This window comes from Natator depressus, chromosome 5, assembly GCF_965152275.1.
Source record: "Natator depressus isolate rNatDep1 chromosome 5, rNatDep2.hap1, whole genome shotgun sequence".
Lineage (NCBI taxonomy): Eukaryota > Metazoa > Chordata > Testudines > Cheloniidae > Natator > Natator depressus.
In genome coordinates this window covers 84,162,213-84,182,669 of record NC_134238.1, presented here as the reverse complement: position 1 = coordinate 84,182,669, position 20,457 = coordinate 84,162,213, and the positions used below count along the sequence as shown (strand labels likewise).

At 40.3% G+C, this 20,457-nt stretch overlaps 1 protein-coding gene across 15 annotated transcripts in view; it reads left to right on the top strand.

The window, feature by feature from the left end:
* Nucleotides 1–1,193: 1,193 nt before the first annotated feature.
* SPIN1 (spindlin 1) overlaps nt 1,194–20,457 on the top strand; it is a 123,759-nt gene continuing 104,495 nt past the window's right edge. For 5 of the 15 annotated variants that reach the window (XM_074953116.1, XM_074953109.1, XM_074953111.1 and 2 more), the window contains exon 1: nt 1,309–1,478. The gene's annotated coding sequence lies outside the window, so the exon portion shown is untranslated. Of the gene's footprint in view, nt 1,246–1,307; nt 1,479–2,220; nt 2,272–2,449; nt 2,502–20,457 lie in introns of those variants that run through there. The other 10 variants (XM_074953123.1, XM_074953121.1, XM_074953120.1 and 7 more) reach the window with 8 other exon arrangements.

Below are 20,457 nucleotides of genomic sequence, written 5' to 3'. Positions count from 1 at the left end.
GGGAATAGACTTACATTTCTGCACTCCCCAGTTGAGCAATTTCTATGTAAAATTCATCCTTTCAATGCAATAATGAATATGAAAAAGTTTTAAACTTAGATTTTTATATTCACAACATAATTCTTGGCTTCCTGCGTCCAGTACTTTTGGGATACTATTACATCAGTGACTGTATTGGAATGTGATATATGCAGCTGCATTAGAATCAGGAAGTGAAAACAGAGTTGGGAACTAGAAATAACAGGCCAACATCAATATACTTCAAAAGTATGTGTGTAGAGAAGTTTTTTAACCAGAAATGAAGCAGTTGCTTTCATAGGTCTTGAGAAGCAGCAAGTGTATTTGTATAATTTAACAGTCATATTTTACAGCACTGAATTAAGTCTACTCTTATGATGTGAACATTACATGGCAGTTCATTTTGGTTGAAACTGCAGCCAGCCTTGCACACATCTAATGTTCACACTGTGTCCTAGACATTAATGAACGGAGATGCTGAAACATTGCCCTTTTAAGGAAGGGGAATTCTTGCTTTTTTATTGTAGGGTTGTATTTCTCTAATTGTGCAACTTATTTTTCCATTATATTTTCCTATATATATATTTTGTTTCTGGCTTATTTCCACTGAAATTACTAGAGATTCTGCCCTTCATTTCAGCTCGGAACAAGATCTAGCCCTATAGGTATAGTGCCACCACACACTGGTGGACGTTTCGGATTTTCCCCAGCGACTCATGCAGTTCTGCAGGGAGTTAGCATCACCGCCGTTAAGCAATGGGATACGTGAGGAAGCTTTAGCATCGCTGCTGCCTTGGCAAGCGGACAGCTCAGCGGCGAAGTTCCCACTGCCATCAAAGGTGGGGGCATCCGGCCCGACACGTGCCACCTCCTTAGGCCGCTAGGGCCAGGCAGGGCCCGGTGATGCCCAGGAGACCCAGCAGTAGGTACGTGTTGGGGGGCCGTGGCGCTAGCCGGGCCCCACCGTCCCGTCTCGAGCGGGCAGAGGTGCCCGCGCCTCGAGGGAGCGCGGACCACAGCCAGCGGCGGAGGAGACCGGCTCAATCCGCGCAGGCGCACTGCTGCCCAGCACAGGCAGCAAGCGGGCCTGGAGAGACGGGGAGGGGAGCTTTCTGTCCTCCTGTCGCAGTTAGGCAGGCTGAGTGCGCCTGCGCGCTGGGGAAGTGGAGGAGGGCGGGGCTGTATTTTGAACGGCTGGATGCGGGTGGCTCAGTATTTGGCAGGAAGGTGAGGAGGCCTTTACCCTGGCAGCAAAGCCTAGGCGGGGAGCGGTGGCTCCAAATGTGGCAGGGGAGAGCAGCAGGCAGCGGCAACAGAGGAGGGGGGCACACGAGAGAAGGGGCGCAGCTGTCCCCGCGGCGGAGCTGAGCGGCCTGGCGAGGCAGGGGGGCTCCGGCAGCTGCAGCTCTGGCACCCCCAGGCCGCCCGCCTGGCACCCCCGGGCCCCGCCCGGCCAGCAGGTGAGAGCGAGAGACGAGGGGAGAGGGGGAGCCTGTCGCGCCGCCCTTGGCCTGGCCCAGTACCAGGCCGAGCCGGAGGGAGTCGCTGTGGGGGGAGCCGGAGCCGCCGCTCCCAGCCTCCCCCTCCCCCGGGGCTGCCCTGAGTTATTCACTCGTAGCTCGCCCCGCCCCAGGGCCCCCTCCCCGCCGTGGCTGCTGCGCCTCAGCCTCGGGGCCCAGCTCTGTCCTGGGGTGTGCGGGGGAAGGCCCCGGTGTGACCTCGGGATCCGGGGAGGGGTCCTCTCGCTGCCGTCCCCCCAATACCGTCACCCCGCCCCGGGGCTGCACCTTCCTCCCCCGCTACCAGGCTGCAAGCGGGGGGCCCTGCACGGGGGGAGGGGTCCCCCTCGCTGGCAAAGCCCCAGAGTCAAGCCCCGCTCCCAGTTGTGCTGCAGCGCGCGTGTGTCTCTCCCCGCCACCCTCCCGTGGGGCCGGGCGAGGGGGTGCGCCGCACGGGGGGCTGGTGCCCCACTAGGGCACGCGGGGGGTGGGGGCGCTGCTGTGGCGGTGGGACTGCGCCCGGCCCCCAGCACCGGAGCGACACACGGCGCTGCCGCTGTCTGAGACACTCCGTGTGCGCGTGTGTGTGAGCGCGCCTGGCTCGGGCGCTGCTGGCTTCCTTTGTCTGCTGCTGCTGCCGCCGCGCTCCCCTCCTCCCTCTCTCGGTACCTCTCTCCCTCCCGCCCCCTCGCCCTTCCCCCTCCCTCCCTTCCTTCCCCTCTCTCCCAGACTCCAAGCGCTGCTGCAGCTGCAGGTTTGTAAATACTGGACCAACACACACACAACATGGCTGACGCTCGCCCTGCTCTTCCACCAGGCTCTCCTCCTCTGTCTCTCTCCGTTTTTTAATGTTTCAGTCGTACGTGCTTTTCTGTCTCTCCCCCCATCCCTAATCTCCTTCCCCGTTTCCTCTCTTCCCCCCCCCCCCCAAAAAAAGGAGGAAAAGCAATTCACCCTCCTTGCGCGCATGGCGGGATTTCAAGGGTAAGGATCCTTGCTTTGGAAGCTTTCTCCTTTCGCTTTGCTGTTTACAACAAAATGAAACCTAAAATCAGAGGGAGCCTGGCGAGGTCTGGGGCGGAGGGGGAGGGAGGTGAATGGGGTGAGCCCTGCTGAGAGAGGCTTGATTGGAATGTGCGTGTCTTTTTCTCTTTAGGGTGGGGGTGGGGGGGAAACTGATGCACCAAAATGTTGGCAGAGATGAAATACTCTGTATTGCACTTGCAGAATGCTCTAGAGCAGTTTCTTTTCTTTTTTCTTTCTTTTTTTTTTTTTAAAGAATGTGGCTCATTATAAAGGTATCAACCAATACAGTCACTTGAAAGAAGAACTGGATCACTTAGGTCAGAATGGGTGTTGGGTGGATAAAAATCATACTGTAGGCTCTTGGAATTTTTGGTTGTATCTTCTCTAATACAGTATCAATATCTTGAGGAGCTTTCATACCATAGGATCCAGAACTGGAAAGGAGGATTGCTGAATTCTCTTTTGCAATGCCAGGTTTGTTGTACAAACCTGTTTGCCCTTGTGATGACCACATCATGGCTGAAGGATGTTTCCTTTATAAAAGAAACATGATGCTGGGTATGCCAGAAATCTGAAAAGAACTGTGAACTTTCAGTGTGCTGTGCTGAACTGCAACAAGAAAGCATGTTTCCTTCCTACTTGCTCTTGGACTCTGGATGGAGTCCTAGCACTGGCTAACATTCAGTCCCACACCCTGAGGCCTCAGTTATTCACAGCACCCCCTTCTGGCTTCCAGAACAACGTCCTCAAGTCAGTGTATAAATGATGATGAATTTCTAAACTAGATGCCAAAGTAATACTGTTTGAAGGCAATTTCTTGTGCACATTTTCCCCATTCTAAAGTGACTGGGAGTAGAGCTGAATTTTTTTCCTAGGTTATTTTGAACCTAGGAAAATGAAGATGCAAAAGCCTTTTAATAGTCACTTTTTAGTGTTTTCTAGGCCTCTTGCTACATGTTTTGTGACTTTAGTGGTAAACATTTCATTTCCAAAGCTTAAATTAACAGTATAATGCTGCTGGTGTATTGTCTAAAATGAAGTTAACGTAGGTGAAACTAAAATTATTTCACTACTTGGGTAACATACACTGCAGATTTGTGTGGAATCATTGCAGTAACTTACTGATAGGCCTAACTTCCATTAATAAATATCTGAGTTGTGCTCCAAGGTAACATTTTAGATTTTGTAGTTTTTGATGGCCTGCTTTGCTTTGGAAGCTTCTGGTAGTTTCTGGAAGAGAAACAGACTGGTATATTTGCGTTTGTATAGGTTTTAAGAGATAGTTTAGTGGAATTATATTTCTTGTTTTGGAATTAAGTATGATGTGTCATACTGGCTGTATAAATATTCTACCATTTGCATCTCTGTTACAAAATGTCAGTTGAGTAGAGGTGAGGTCCAAATTAGAAGATCATTTTGGAATGGGTATTTCTGTCCTCTATACTTCATACAATGGCAGTATTGCAAAATTCAGTTATTCCTTTAACCTCACAAGGTTCTTTATAGTAATATTTGTGGAACCATTAAAATGTTCTAGTAGTAGCAGGTAAATACGCAGAAGACAGCTGTACATTATATATCAACCACACTTCAAAACTGCTATTAATTTTTTTATTTTTATATTAAAAGCCTGCACGTGTACTGTGTGTGTTCAAGTCCCCTCTCCTCCTTTGTCCTGTTGATACGCAGCTGCAATCTCATTGCAGAAGTAAAACTAACTTGAATGATGGACTTACATTGCAACTGTTTCAATGTAATGTGAAGTCAAAATGTTTACCCATATAATTTATGTTGGAACTGGATCTTACTCTATAAAGCTAGAAACTAACTTTTCTTGCAGTTGAATAAATTTAGTTCACAGTTGCTTGGTACTGTTGTAGGTATCCTATAAGTCTTTTTGTATACCCTGTACACTTTACAACATTAATTTTTTAGTTGTACAGATGAGTCCTAGCCCAGAATGGAAGTCATTGATTTTTCTCAGTAGTGTTGCATAGGGAATTGGTCTGACCTAGGGATTTGCCCAGAGAATCCTCTCAATTTTCATCTCTTTTTCAAGTACAAATAGAGCAGGTGGGTGCCACTGGAGGACCACTTCTTGCATATTGGGGGTTGGGAGGCAATGAAATATAAAATTCAAGAAGCTGTCAAGGTTATTGTGCCTAAAATGCAAAGTATGGTGTTCACTGAAAAGCATAGAACAGAACAATGTGCATCAAGATTTAATATAAATTACTCATAATATAACAATATTGTAAAACAAGACTGAAAGGGGAAGAACATGTAAAACACCTATTGTTACAGGTAGGCTAGCAGGAGGAGGTGAAAAGTGGGAAACTTATAAACTGATTTACTCTCTATTAACATTTTTATCAGTGGATCTTGGTACAAACAGGAAACCGTAATAGAGTGAGATTCTTCATTTTAGCACAGAGCTTCACAAATGATTAAATGAATTCTGAAGGTAATCGGCTGTTTTAGTTCGTGTACACTTGAACTCCTACAGCTCTTCTGGTTTAGCTGTTCATGTGGGTGTGTGACTATACCCTTCCATCATTCATCTTATTCGGTACCTTCCCCCCAGTAATAGCTGCCAAACCCTTCTTGCCATGTTGAGATTTATAAAAATCTTGGTGATGCAATGTCTGTCAAACTTGCTTTAGAATATTTTAATGCATTATAGATAACTTCATTAAATTTGAACTTGTTTTGCCAAATAGGATTAAGATTTTAAAGAACAAGACAGAATAGTTTCTTTGCCATTAAAGTTGTGCTTTTGGTTTTACTCACAAACTTATTAGGGAGATCAAACTGACTCTGCTTGCTAGTATGGGCAGGAAGGTATTTTACAATATTAACAATTAACAATTTTTATTGTTATTAACAATTAAATTAACAATTAACAATTAAAATAACAATAATTATTGTATTGTTAATACAATAACAATTAAAATTGTTATTGTATTAACAATTTTAGACCATAGCCAAAATATCCTAATGTCAATGTGTCCAAAGGATGTTATCTGAAAAATGACTAACATGGAGGCTTATTTTGCGTCTAGCTGACCTTGTAAAAATGTGTTGGTGCTTTAGAATACCTGAGAGGTATTTCAGATCAAAATGGCTATGATTGGCTCAATTTTTTTCACACCGTATGGAAAGGATTCATCTTTATTCTTTGTTCTTTGTTCTTATATTATTTTCATTGTGTCACTTTGCATGGTTTTAAACCAGCTACTATATTGGATGTGAAAGAAATCTTCTGTAAAAGTCAAGTTAAGTTGACTTACTTTCTCATCTTCTCTTTCTTTTAAGTAGTTGGCATAGACATGTAGCTTGTACTTAGAAGAAAAATGTTAATCATTCAACTTGCTTTTATGTATGATTTAAAAGATCTCTGGTTATGGCTCCGTGGCAGTCCTGTTTCTTATTATTCTGTTACTAGCTAGTAGTTTCTGCACATTCTTTAACTCAAAGAAACCTACCTAAACAACAACATATTGCATAACAAAAACATGAAGAATCAGAATTCATTTTATGACTAAATGTTTGTATCCTACTCCTCCTTCAACATACAGTGAAGAATGAGATTTTTTTTAAAGCCTGGGGATTTGTCAGATATGCCATTAAAGTTTAATACAAGATGTGTCTAAAACCACTAGACTACTTTGAAAATTTCAACCAAGGCATTTACTTGAATTACTAGCAGTATCTAGGACCGCTTTTATCATATGGATGAATGTTATGTATTAAACCAAAACAGGAAGCAAAGTCCTTTAAGCCAGTGTAACTCTGAATTTAAGAATGTAATTGACTCTTCTAAAAGTGAAATTGACAAGTGCTGAAAGTGTTTTCCTGACTGGAGACTCTTTCTATATTCCTCTTCTGTAGTGGATGGTCTGAAACTGGTGTAATTCCATACTAAGTGAGATCATACATATTTCCCTCCATCTACCTTTTAACTATTTATTTACTTATTTTTTAAGTGTGGTGGTACATCCAGCTGCCACAGTGCATTAATCACAGGAATGGATGGTGGCAAAAGCTTACATTTTAGAACAGGGATCGGCAACCTTTGGCGCACGGCCAGCCAGGGTAAGACCACTGGTGGGCCGGGCTGGTTTGTTTACCTGCCATATCTGCAGGTTCGGCTGATCGCAGCTCCCACTGGCCATGGTTCGCTGCTCCAGGCCAATGGGGGCTGTAGGAAGTGGCGGCCAGCACATCCCTCAGCCCGCACTGCTTCCCGCAGCCACCGTTGTCCTGGAGCGGCAAACCGCAGCCAGTGGGAGCTGCGATCGGCCGAACCTGTGGGCACAGCAGGTAAACAAACTGGCCTGGCCAGTTACCCTGGTGGGCCGCGTGCCAAAGGTTGCTGATCCCTGTTTTAGAATATTCTTAGACATGAGGTCCCAGTGTCTGCAGATCTTAGCAAGATGGTTATTGATGTCTGTAGAATCATTTTACATCAATATGAGTAAATTTTTGGAAAAGACGTGGGGAGTTGTAAGTGAACTATAAAGAGCAACAGTGCTCTGCTACAGTATTTATTTCCCAAAGCATGCTTGAGACATTATAGAGTTGTAGATGAAGTTTTTTGGGTTTGTGAAGGAAGGTGGCAAAACAAGACTTCTCAGTGTTTTCAATTATGTATTTTTCAACTAACTGTTACATTGTTGGAAATTTTTTAGAGATAAATAGAATTTACAGCTTACTATTCAAGAAGCTAAGGTGAAGAACCACTGACAGAATTAAAATAACTTTAATAAAACTTTATTAAACTATTCTGTAATGCTTCTGTATTATCCATCATTGCTGAATGATGTGTACAGTTTAGGGCCTGATCGTGAAAGTGTTTACCGACAAGTGTAGTACTTATTGCCATGAGAAGTTCCTCAACTTCAATGCAGCACTGCGTTCAATAGCAAATGTGTGCAGGCTGAGGCACTTAGATTGTAATCTCATTGGAGAAAGGATTGGTTTTGCACCCTCCTCCCCCCATATCAGAGAGGCAGAGAATGATGTTGGCATATTTAATTTTTGTTTTTGTTTTTTATAAAATGGCCTTTTCTGTTCATTGAGTGATTTCATGATAGTGACTTGTGACATCATTACACTTAAATCTGGGAGGAATGTGCTGTTACAGTTACTGGGCTATCTGCATCTCTGACCTTTCCTGATCTCCAAGTTTTCCTCGTGTCCGATCTCACCTTCACTTCTCTCTGGATAGACTCGTGATCTTTACCACACAGAGTTGGCCTTAGGTGTCAGTCCAAAGTACAAACCATGGTTACCTCAGCAGGCCAGAGTTATTTTCTGTACCTATAGTTCCGCTCCTCAGAAGTAGTGGCAGGGATGGTACCCATTTAGTGACCATTGGTCTCATTGGTTCCCATTTAGATAGAGCTTGGAAATACCTGCTGGTAATAGCTCACCTTAAGTGATCACTCTTGTTACAGTGTGTATGGTAACATCCATTGTTTCATGTTCTCTATGTATATAAATCTCCCCACTGTATTTTCCACTGAATGCGTCCGATGAAGTGAGCTGTAGCTCACGAAAGCTTATGCTCAAATAAATTTGTTAGTCTCTAAGGTGCTACAAGTCCTCCTTTTTCTTTTTGCGAATACAGACTAACTCAGCTGCTACTCTGAAACCTGACACAATTGTTGTGGAACTATTCCTCCTCCAAACTGTTTGTTGAGAGGTTGCTTATCTAGATCCATTATGTTGCTTTCCTGCTTGTTATTCCAGCAGCTCCCTGTGAAACTATGTTAAGTGATCTTGATATTCCATCCATTCACTTCTCAGCAGTTGAAGATGGTGAAACAATAACGTTTGGGAGCTACTGAGCTGGACAAATACATTGACACAGGAAACTGGTAACCCGGTTAACTATACAGTAACTTTACCTCACAGACTAGATAACATTCTGTACTCATAAAATTACATATCTGTATTAGATTATTGTATTGCACCTGAACATCAGCCATAGGTGTCTTCCTCCCGCCTAGTGAGAATGGAATTTATTTGCACAAACTTGGTAGTCACCCATAAAGTGAAAAAATTGAGCACTTTACAGTAAAATTCATCATGTTTGTTCTAAACTATATATGTTTCAGAGTAGCAGCCATGTTAGTCTGTATTCGCAAAAAGAAAAGGAGTACTAGTGGCACCTTAGAGACTAACCAGTTTATTTGAGCATAAGCTTTTGTGAGCTACAGCTCACTTCATCGGATGCATGAGGAAGTGAGCTGTAGCTCACAAAAGCTTATGCTCAAATAAATTGGTTAGTCTCTAAGGTGCCACTAGTACTCCTTTTCTTTTTGCTAAACTATATATGAAGCTTTCCTGGACTAACATAGCTGCCTTCTTGTTTTTTCTGTAATCCCACATTTTTGCTTTTTCACCATACCTTGGATTCTTTCTTCTGAAACAGATGTAGCTCTCTGTCTCCTTTATATTGTTTCAGACAATTTCTCTCAACTTTGAATCCTACAAAAATGTAAAAATAACTCTTACTATATCATTTCAGTCTTTCTTTCCATCCTCAGAAACACAATCAAAGGGCAGAGAGAGGTATCTGATGCTAAAAATGAGTTTTGATAGCCTTTTAGAAATGAATTCACACCTTTCTTCTCAAAACCCTATGGTTAGAGAGGTTTATTAATGTAAGACGTCATATTTTTGGTCACTTTCTTAACATCTTCTGTTGCATAACCACCGTGTTGTCTAATCAAGCTTAGAGTAGACCTAAGTAACTTGGTAGTAAAAATCATTGGTGGCCAAGCTGATCATTGCATTTCCTGTGTGATAAATCTAAAGAAAAATGGCAGAGTAGACCAGGCTATTGAATATACATCCTGACAAGTGGTAGTACATAGCGGCAAGAGGTGTGAACTCCTTTTTTCCCTTTTACTTTGTGTCCCAAATAATACTAAATCCAGTTGAACTCTGAAAAGTGAAAATGTAAGAATGACACCTACTTAATAGAAAGTTCTCTGTTTTGTAATTTGGGATGCATATGCTTGCTCTATGGCCTGACTTCCAATAGTCATGAGCACTGGCAAATCCTGTTGAAGTCCATGTGAACGTCAGGTGTTCAGCATCTTTGAAAATCAGGCCATTGGTGACTAAAAATATTTTATGATTGTTGGCATTGTAGAGCCAATACATCAACAGAAGTGTGAGCTGGATTCTATTCTAGCTCATGGGTAAACAGAATTGTTAACTTCAGTTCCAGGGTTAAAATTGTCCCTCAGTTATGTCTGGCATTGACTTGCCTACATATAAAAAGTACAGAATTTGCACCACAATAACTTTACTACTACAGATGATTAAACGGAAGATCACAGCTTTAAAAACAAAACAAAAAACATACTTTCCGATGAAGTGAGCTGTAGCTCATGAAAGCTCATGCTCAAATAAATTGGTTAGTCTCTAAGGTGCCACAAGTACTCCTTTTCTTTTTGCGAATACAGACTAACACGGCTGTTACTCTGAAACCTATTCACTTTCTGAATGGTTACCCCTTTATGATTACGTAGAACCTACTGTAACAAAGATGGGAGCATACTTACCTATATTTTTGGTTAATTTTCCATTTGACACTGTTTTATGGACAGTCAGTTTCACTGTTTCCTGTGTTGCTGCTGTATCAGACTTGCACAAACAACACAGAAAAGCACACTTTTTTTTTTAAGCACACAGAAATTGGCGGGGGCGCTTGAAGGGGAACATAATACCTGAGACAACTTCTGAATTTTTTTAAGTAACTAGATTTCTAATTGATTGAAATACAGCCTTAAATTGACAGTCTTCACAAAACTTGAATTTCTGCATTTTTTTTCAACCAGACTTCTCTTCCCCCCCTCTCCCCTCCCCCCCCCCTTACTGTAATGTATAGAGAGATGCCTGTGAGACAGATATGAACCATTTCAATTTGGGGCTTGTAGGCACTATTGTAATATAGATAATTAAGCAATTGACTTCACCAAGGTAGCAATGGGTACATGGGACTGGTGAAGCAGTGGCCTGCTCTTGTGTGCACTCAGGCTGAGCCTGCAGAAGTCCTGAGAAAAGAGGGAGAAGGGAAAACTCACAAGCTTATGGGAAAAGGGAACCACTCTTTTTATTTATTTTTTAAAGTACAATTTTCTTGAAAGACTGTCCAGTTCTCCCTCTTCTGAGTCCTTTTCCCTCCTCCCCCAGTACTCTGTGACCTAGTAGTTTGTAGGACATGTTTTGTTTCAAGTGCCCGAAAGTGATGAACAACAACAAAAAGGGTATTTGGTCTTTTTAACATCAAGATAGTTATCTTGATATAAAATCTTAGAGGAGACAAGGCACAGATAGTTTTGACCTAGCTGAGGTCAATTCCAGCTGGGGAGTACAAAACTGACCTCAGCTCCCTACAATGATGTAAAAACTATCCGTGCCTTTTGTCTCCTCTAGGATTTGAGATAGGTGCCTTTTTACATGGTTGGCTTTTTTTTTTTTTTTTTTTGTAGTGAAGACATAGCCTTAGTTATGCAGAAGCAGGAAGGGAGAAAAACTACAAACTTTAAGGGGAAAAGGAATGCACATTTCTCCTTCTTATTCTGACCTTGTCCAGAAAAAAATTCCAGAGAAAACAACACTCTTAGAATGGAGAACCCCCTCCAATTGTTGAGTCCTTGACTTTATTCTTTTCCTTTTCAAGTCCACTTCTTAAAGGTTTAATTTATTTCACTGCAGGCAGGCTTTTGGTTACTCTGCTTGTCCTTGAGGAGCTGTTTCTGTAGACAATTTATTCACAAACTGTCTTTTTTTTTTTTTTTGGAAAGATTACGAAGTTGAAAGTTACAGCATGCTAAAAAGTGTCCAAGTCTAGCGTCTTATAAAGTATTGTTTTGTTGGAAAAGGCTATTAAATGTAATTACGTTTCATGAAGACTTAATGTAGTCCATGAAAGTTGGTATCTTGCTTTTTGAAAAACTGCACTTTTTCTGTGTGCGTTCTCTCAGGTGTTTGGTTGGCTGGCTCTTGCTCATGCACTCAGGGTCTAACTGATTGCTGTATGTGGGGTTGGGAAGGAATTTTTCCCCAGGTCAGGCTTGGTAGTGACTTTGAGGGGTTTTCGCCTTCCTCTGCAGCGTGTGAATGCAGCTTATTTGCCAGGATTATCTGTGTATATCTTATTTAATCATTTCCTTGCCATTGCAGGGGACGCAGGCGTTTGTGCGCCTTGATCCCACGTATTTTCTCATGGCACATAACAGTCTTCTGTAATGCTTCGGTTCAACTTCAGTCATTGGGTTTAGTGGGGCGAAGGGTTGTTGAGTGGTTAGTAGCCTGTGATATCCAGGAGATCAGACTAGTGATCTAACAGGCTGTGTCTACGCTACCAGTTTTAGTCTTGAAAAGTGCCAGTATAGACAGCGCTTTATTGCCAGGAGCCATTCAATAAAGCGCGTCTATGCTACGCGATGTGGGTAGTGTAGACATATCCTTAATCTCTTCTGGCCTTACACCTCCATCCAGAGTCAGAGTTTAATACAGCATTGGGCCTCTGATCACAGGTGGAGTTTGTGTTCTGTTGCTCTCGCCCCCAAAAACCTTGAGGGAATTCCCTGATGTGTATTAGTGAAGCCATGCATATACTTCAATATTAAACTTACATGGGAATATTTTCACTCCCTAAATAAATCACTTCTTTCCTTCTCCTCACAGTTCAATAAATCATTTCCCACAAAATATTTCTAAACAGTTTTGCCCCACGCTCATGACCTACCATCTTTGTTGGACTGTTTTGCTACCACTGTCTTCCTGAGTGCATGTATATCCTCCACCATCTAGCTCTGAAGTTATTGCTGCCCCGCCCCCCAAACTCCTCAACAAAAAATAGCAACACTTGGGCCTATCTGTTCCTTGCTTCCCTACATTCCTTCCAAGAAGGAGCAATTGGTTCTCCAGCTTAACTTTCCTGGTCAGAATATTTACTCATCCTGGACATGTTGACTTTTTTTTTTTTTTTTTCCAAACCCTAGGGGAAAACTGTTTACTTGTAATCTGAGCAAATGTGATAACTTGAGGCACAATAAATAAGTAACCATACACTATCGCTGCTTCTCATTTTCCTGAGAATAAACGCTTTTATGGAGCATTTGTTGGATCATATTAAAGAAGTTCTGTATTAAAATCACAAATGAGTTTGATTCCCCATAGTTTAAATTCCAGGGTATTACTAATTAAGAGGTCTCTTGGTTTTTGGTACTGTTTCTCTCCCTCTGTATGTGAAACTTGCAAGCTGCTAATTGCGTTAGTACATTCTAAGACAGAGTCTGTTCTCAAAGCAATTCACAGAGAGAGACTCAAAGCAATACTCTAACAACAGACACAGCACCCAGAGACTCCCCGCCCTTTTGTTGTATTAACAACTGTGATTAAAATAGAGATAGAGGATGGATGTGGATGGATGCTTGGTGTGGATAAGAACTGAATGATCAGGGAGGTGCCAGCCTAAGAATCCAGTGTCCATCGGCTGAAGAAGGCGTCAAGTGGAAATAACCAGAGGACCCCGGAGGGCAGACTGGAATCCACCCAACAGCCTCAAGAATGGGAGAACCAAAGAACAAGATAACATCTAGCAGCACGGAGCCGTCAGGAATGTGCTATCTGCTGATTGATTCAGCAACAGCATGATGAAGCAATTCCCATAGACTGGCATAGGAAGAAATTCCTATAAAAATAGACTCTAAAAAAGTGAGAACTTTGGGGTCTGATTCTGCAAACCAACTTCCAGGAGCATCAGATGAGCATCTGACAAGGCCCTGCTCCCTCCTCATGTCCAGGCCACCTGGCCAGTGGCTTGGCATGAGCAACTCTAAGGCTGGTAACTATGATGACAACCTTGCAGAACCTCTGTGTGTGTGTGTGTGTGTGTGTGAATGTGTGAATAAATATGAGATTGAATGGAATGTTATAGCTATAACTAACTGCTTACTATGATCAGAACCTGTGTGTGTGTGTGTTTGTATGAATGAATGAGTGAATAAAGATGAGATTGAATGGAATGTTACAGCTGTAACTAACTGCTTACTATGATTCTTTCTGTATTCACAATAAATGTGGTATTTTGCCTTTTTCCCTTTAATAAGATCCTGCTGGTTTTTAATTTATTGGTACAACACATTCAGAGTTTAATTAGTAAATAGTTTTGATTTGAATTCTCTTACCCTTTATGGACTGTAATACTGGTTAATAGTTAAGAATGTTCATTTCTTTCTGTTCTCCATCTACAATTCATTAAATTTTTGTTCAAAAACTGTATTCCATTCACATTCCAAGTTTATCCAGTAAACTAATTTTTGTTAACTGAAGCTAGATGTATGCTTGTTACAAATTCTGAAAATACCAACACAATCTTTCTGTTCAAGGTTTCATTTTCTGTCCCTTGAGCCTGCAAAAATTTAAGTACATGCTAAGTTGTTGTGGCTACTTGCAAGCTTAAAGTTACTTACATGTGTAAGTCTTTGCAGCATTGGGGTTCAGAGGAACAGTGTTAAATGTTATGATTACAATGAGCGGACTATTGTGCTATTCTCTAAATTTGGCAGAAACGTAGATTACACAATGAACATGCTATTTATAACCATGGTATTTCATATTCTAGAAACTTTTTATTCAGATATGTCAAGTAAAACATTTTCACAGTGGGGGTTGTTTTTATGTAAAAATCTACGTTTATCTAAAGTAGTTAAGATTAATCAAATAGTGAGTTATGACTGTTAGACTAGCAAAAATGCATGAGTTAAGTTCACCTGGAGATGATTTGTTCCTCTGATCTCTGCAAAGATACAGTTAAAGTGGGTGCAAGAGTTCCTTTCCATGTTCATTTTATTCATTGTTTTTCTTCTCATGGGACTGATCCTGTAAAAACTTACTTAGTAGTTAAGCACATATGTAAGTTTTTACAGGCTCAAGACTGCAGGTAGTACTGATAACTTCCCCTTTGCCTTTGGACAATCTTTGGAATCTCTTTAGTTCAGTTATGTATTGAATTGCATAATAAAAAATGTCTGCCTTGTCACTACTGATAATACTTAACAAGATCACTTTGGTTAGTCTCTAAAAACTGAAGGAGACTTCTTCCTTGTTGGTAGTGTTAACTTTACTTGATTTTGGGGGGAGGGAGAAGGGGATGGGTTATAAAGTTGATACTCAATATGACTTCTTTTCTAGATGGTTAGCTTTATCCATTCAGTGCTGCTTGTAATGAGCTGTAGAACTCTTAGAACATGAAAATAGGATTTTAGTTGTCAGCCATTAATGATAAATGTGTTATCAGTTGGACTATAAATTGATCAGCCAGATATTAATAGGTTATAAAAAGGGAGTTGTAACTCCTTAATAATAGCTTACATTTATATAGCACCTTTGATCCAGAAACATTCAAACATGCTTTATAGTTGACTATACACATAGAAATTAAACATGGTAGCAGTACGCAAACTTGAGGAGAGGAGTTAAGTATAACTTCTTTAACTGAAATTACAGGATTCATTCTAAGTAGGTAAATCATGAGTAGCCAACTTGAAATCTGACTAGCAAATTCCCTCCTGAGAATAGTGGAGTGTGATATACTAATGACATGAGTGGTTATGGTTTAGGATTTTATTTGATCTGAAAGATTATTAATATATCCTCAGTACTCTAAGAAGAAAGTGACACCTACTGGGTCCGGTACATGCAGTGTCCTTTAAAACATTGAGATTTTTTTTTCTTAGTCTTGGTCTCTTCTTGGCCTCTTATTCAAGTACCAAGTAGGCCTGACACAGCTAAGTGAAAGAATTTGAGGTGGAATGGTTACTGTGATACAGAAAAGGAAACTTTTTTAACTCCTACTTGAGCCAAAGTAACGAACTGAGACGGAACTTGATGTTTCTTCAAGTATTTTCATCAAGATACTGAAGATGATGATTTCTTTCTTTGACAGGGTTACTGGTCTAGTGGATGTGGGGAAGCAGTGGACCTAATATATCTTGATTTTTATTAAGGCTTTTGACACAGTCCCACATGACATTCTCCTAATCAAACTAAAGAAATATGCTCTAGATGAAATTACGATAAGGAAGTGCCCAGCTATTTTAAAGACTGTACTCCAAGTAGTTATCAATGTTTCACTATCAAACTGGGAGGGCATATCTGAGGGGGTCCCATGGGAGTCAGCCCTGGGTCCAGTACTAGTCAGTATTTTCATTTGTGACTTGATAATGAAGTAGAAAGTATGCTTATAAAACTTGCAGATGGCTCCAACGTAGGAGGGATTACAAGCACTTTAGAGGACAGGATTTTAGAATTAAAAAGGGTCTTGACAAATTAGTGAACTTGTCTGAATTCAACAAGATGAAATTTAATAAAGACCAGTGAACTTTCCTTCACTTAAGAAGGAAAAATCAAATGTGCTACTACAAAATGGGCCATAACTGGCTAGGTGGCAGTAATGCTGAAAAGGATGTGTGGAATGTGTGGTTGTGTTCTAGTACCCAAGGTGCATGAATAATTATTCTGCAATAATTTATAAAAAAAAAAAGTTCCTGTTCTTTGGATCAGTGATATGGTTATGAAAGGTCATTATGCAGATGAACGTTTCAAGAGGTCCTTGTGATTGTCAGATTGAAACAGACTAGGAGCTTGAGTGAATTTCTTTTGAAATTTACATGTATTTGTACATACATAATATAAATATTTATACTGGTTGATACCAATACACTTCTTTGTTTTAAAGATGACTTTTAAGTTTTATCCAGCTTTGTTTGACAGCAGTCTGCTCTTTATTTCTCTTATAGCTGACTCTTAAACAGTGGGTTGTTCCACTGGATTGTTTTTTTTTGTTTTTGTTTTTTTTAATATTTAACCTCAAATTAACTTTCTTTGGATCATTCTGTTCCAATTTAATCCTTGGTTTAATCTGGGAGAAAGACACTTTTCCATAGGGACAGCAGATGGTAAATTGTCCAGTGCCTTAGCCAAATCTTCTTGAATGTGGCTGTGGTGTTAATTTTGAGGGACCTAAAGCAAATAGGAAACTATTAAATTTTCATTTTACCTAAATGTTAATGGTTTGGCTTACTGTCAATGATCCTTTAAAGTAATATTCAAACAACTAACACTTTTTGGGACACATCCTTTGCAGGAATTGCATTTGTTTTTGGTGTCATACACCCCCAGACATCTGGGGTGGGTTCCTGAAAATTAATGGATAAGTTTTGTATGTCTGTCTTGGACGTGAGGGGACGGGGAGGCTGTCATTCTTGTGCTGAAATTAAGCAGTTCACTCTTTCCCTCATTGTATTTGGATCTGTTTGTCTTTTCTTTCATCCTCATCCATGTTATCCATTTTCTTTTTTCTCACATTACCATCCTCCGGCCTCATTTCCTTTTTTGTGCTGGCATCCAGCTTTTTTTCCTTTCAAATTAGACTTTATGTGGCAGTGACTGGTTATAGTCTCAGTGCTGTCTACACGAGAGAATTAAACTATTGATAACTGGAACCAGTGGGATAACATTGAACTAAGTGCCCACAGTGCACAAATTATTCATAGTGGTTTGATTTAAGCCTTGTACTATGTCCACGGTTTCTCTTTACTTTGCTATTTCAGTAGCACTGTTTTTGAGTATCCATTTCACAACTATTGGTAAAGTTATCTTCAGTGTCTGCTTGTAGGAGGCTTAGGCCCTTGTGCAATCCAAGGAGAAATGTAGAAGAAGTCAGTCAAACTCTCAAGTCTCTAGGATCAGTTATAATTTTTAGACAAGGCCTGGAAAACGATAAGCTAAATTTTCAGCTCTTGCTCTATGCTCAGCAGGAAAGTTTCTGTTGGAGCTTTTTAGGCACGGTGAATTGATTTAAATCAGTGATTTAAATCAGCAAGTGGAAATCCTCAATTTAAATCATCCTTTTGATTTCTGCTTCAGTTATTTTCTAAAAAAAAGTGCATTCTCATTGGCACAGGGTGGATTTGATTGAAATCAGTAGTAAGGAAGACTCGATTTAATCATGGATTTCTACATGAAAGTGCATTCTTGTTGGTTGTTATAACCTTAATACATATTCTTCACAACTCAGAGATAGATGTAGGTTTCATTTTTAGAAGGTACACACTATACATTTTTTAACTGATTTATTTTGAAAACTTTTCAGATGAGTTTTACAGTTATATCAAAAAATGAATGATTGGTTATTTCATTTACCAAAAGTATTGGAGCAGATAGTTCATCTCTCAATGACTTGATAAATATGTCCAATTCAACAGGTTAATCATTAATATTTGGAAGATTTTCTTGCCACGCTGTATTAGGAGGAGAACATCACCAGACAGACATTTAAATTGTTTTATTTAACTAAGCCAACAACATTGTGTATTTTGGATTTTTCTTCTTCAACAGCAAACATATACTATTTTAACAAAGCAAGCATATGAATTTTTGAATTTAGTTAATCATTCAAGTTTTTTTTTTAAAATCAGGTTTGTTTTTGTTAAAATTGTTTTTAACTGAAATAGTTAAAAGAAATATTTAAAAAAACCCCCAAAACATTAAACCAACCGTGTCAGCCAGGTCAACATGAGAAACTTTAAAATATTGGCTTCTGCAGCTTACCCAGTCATCTTCACCTTCATTTTCCTGTTGTTTTCATAATCTGGAAAAGAAAAACAAGTTTTCCTCCTTTTTCGGGTTCCAAACGATTTCTCAATTTGGAATGAATTAGTCCAAAGGAAGAAAATATTCTTTCTACACCAATAGAAGAAGCTACTGCTGTTAAAAGTGAGATTATCACTTCAGCAGTCTCTGAATCCAAGTGCTTATGTGACTTCCACCACTTCCCTGGTGTGACTTTCTTTAAAACATGATCAGCAAACATGTATTTCTTGAGTGGTTCATCCTTAGCTCTGAAGTTTAGTATAGTTGGCATTATAGAGGGATGATTGCTGGATGTCCATGTCATAGCCAACTCCTCTTCTTCAGCAGTTAAGGTTTGACCCTGGTACAGAGTATTGAGAATATTTGCAAGAAAATGAGCTGGAGACAGTGCTTGTCCCATTCATTTTTTTTTAATGCTCGTAATTTAACTTGGTCATTGCATATTTCTCTTTTTAAGATCTCACTCAGTTCCTTCCAAATTTCAACAGCGTCGGCAATAAAAGAGCTATTTCCCTGCATTTTGTTCAAGACTACAGAAATAGGCTTCAGGGTACTCAGCATGTGTTCAACATTTCTCTTAAGCCCAATGTTGAGAACTTTGGTTGTGACCGTGCCATCTATTTTTTTCATGATTTTGTTCACAAACTGTCATCAGATTAGGCCAGTTCTTGATACTGTGTTCAAAACAGTCCACTACTGAGTTCCATCACACGTCTTGTGGGAGAGTTAGCATGGTTCCTCCCACTTTTTCAGAGCAGCTGCTGCAAAGTGGTTGTTACGGAAGTATTTTGGAATTTCAACAACATTATCCTTTATTTCTGGAACACTGAAGTCTTTGGCTAGGAGGTGCATGAAACAAGCACTGCAACTGTATGTTGTTAGCTTGGGACTCTCTCCTAAATTTCTTCTCATCTTGGATACATTTGCAACATTGTCTGTGATCAAGCTGCATACTAGACATTGGATTTTTTTTTTCACAGTTTGTTATAGCTTCTACTGCTACTTCTTGTAAGTATTCTGCTGTGTGTGCATTTCCTGAAGTATCAGTTGTTTCTGTCAGGAAGACATTCCCTTCTTCTGTTGTCACACAAGCACATACAACAGGATCACTGTAGACATTGCTCCACCCATCAAGATTCAGGTTAACAATTTCAACCTCTAGACCTCTTGCACACTGCTCAATTTCTCTTTCATACACTTTACCCAGCAATTTGCCTGTGACATCTGCTCTGTTGAGTGGACTGTATCCTGGTCTTAATGACTGAACCATGTTAATACAATGTGGGTTCTCAATCATATGGAAAGGAGAGTTTATTGCGTAAGCAAACCAGGCAAATTTTTCATCAATTACCTCTTTTTGTAATCTGCTGGTTCTTATCACAAATTTATCTGTGGTTGTTCCTGGACGATGGAGATTTTTTTTTCTTTTTGCTACAGGTGATATGTACTGTGGCTGTGTGACATACATGATTTGACCTGAAACGCTATCATTGGCAGATAACTCTGAAACTGTAGAAAATGATGGTGATCTTGAAGGTGGATAGTCTTCAGAATCCTGTATGTTGAGGATGGATTCTCCTAAACAAAATAAGTCAGTGCAGTTATTTAATTATTATTACCATACTGCTCATTTAGTAGTACTCACTGCATTCACTGACACTCAGTACTACTTTAATGGTGAAATTGTAAAAGGAAGATCTGCCTATTTCAGCTATTTATTTTTTATCACAACTGCATCTAAAATGATAGTACCATAGAGTAACAACTATATTTTTTGCTTAAACGTGAGAATTCAAGAATAGTTCAGAAGGAAGACAGGCAGTCCTTAAGAAAAAAGTATGAAATAAAAAGTTTACCAACCTGAAGATCCTGCATGTTCAGACGTGTTCCTTTCATCAACTTCAACACAGCTTTCTCCTGAGAAGCAACACTTCTCATGATGTTATTTCATTCAGGCAACCAGGCCTTGCTTTTCTTTGTTGCACTGTTCGCACGCTTGCCTGTCTTACCCACAGGTAGAGGAACTTCATTAGAATATTCCCAAACTGGGTCTCTCTTACTGCCTGCTGCCATTACAGGTCTTCCCTTCTAGTGAGAGAATGGTATGGTGGATCTGAAATCAATGAAGGCTACACTCAGAAAGACCTCAAGACTTCTGGAATATGTTGCTCAAACAGATTCACTTTTGTTTCTACTGCCTGTCCCTCCCTTTTCACATTTATCATCTCCT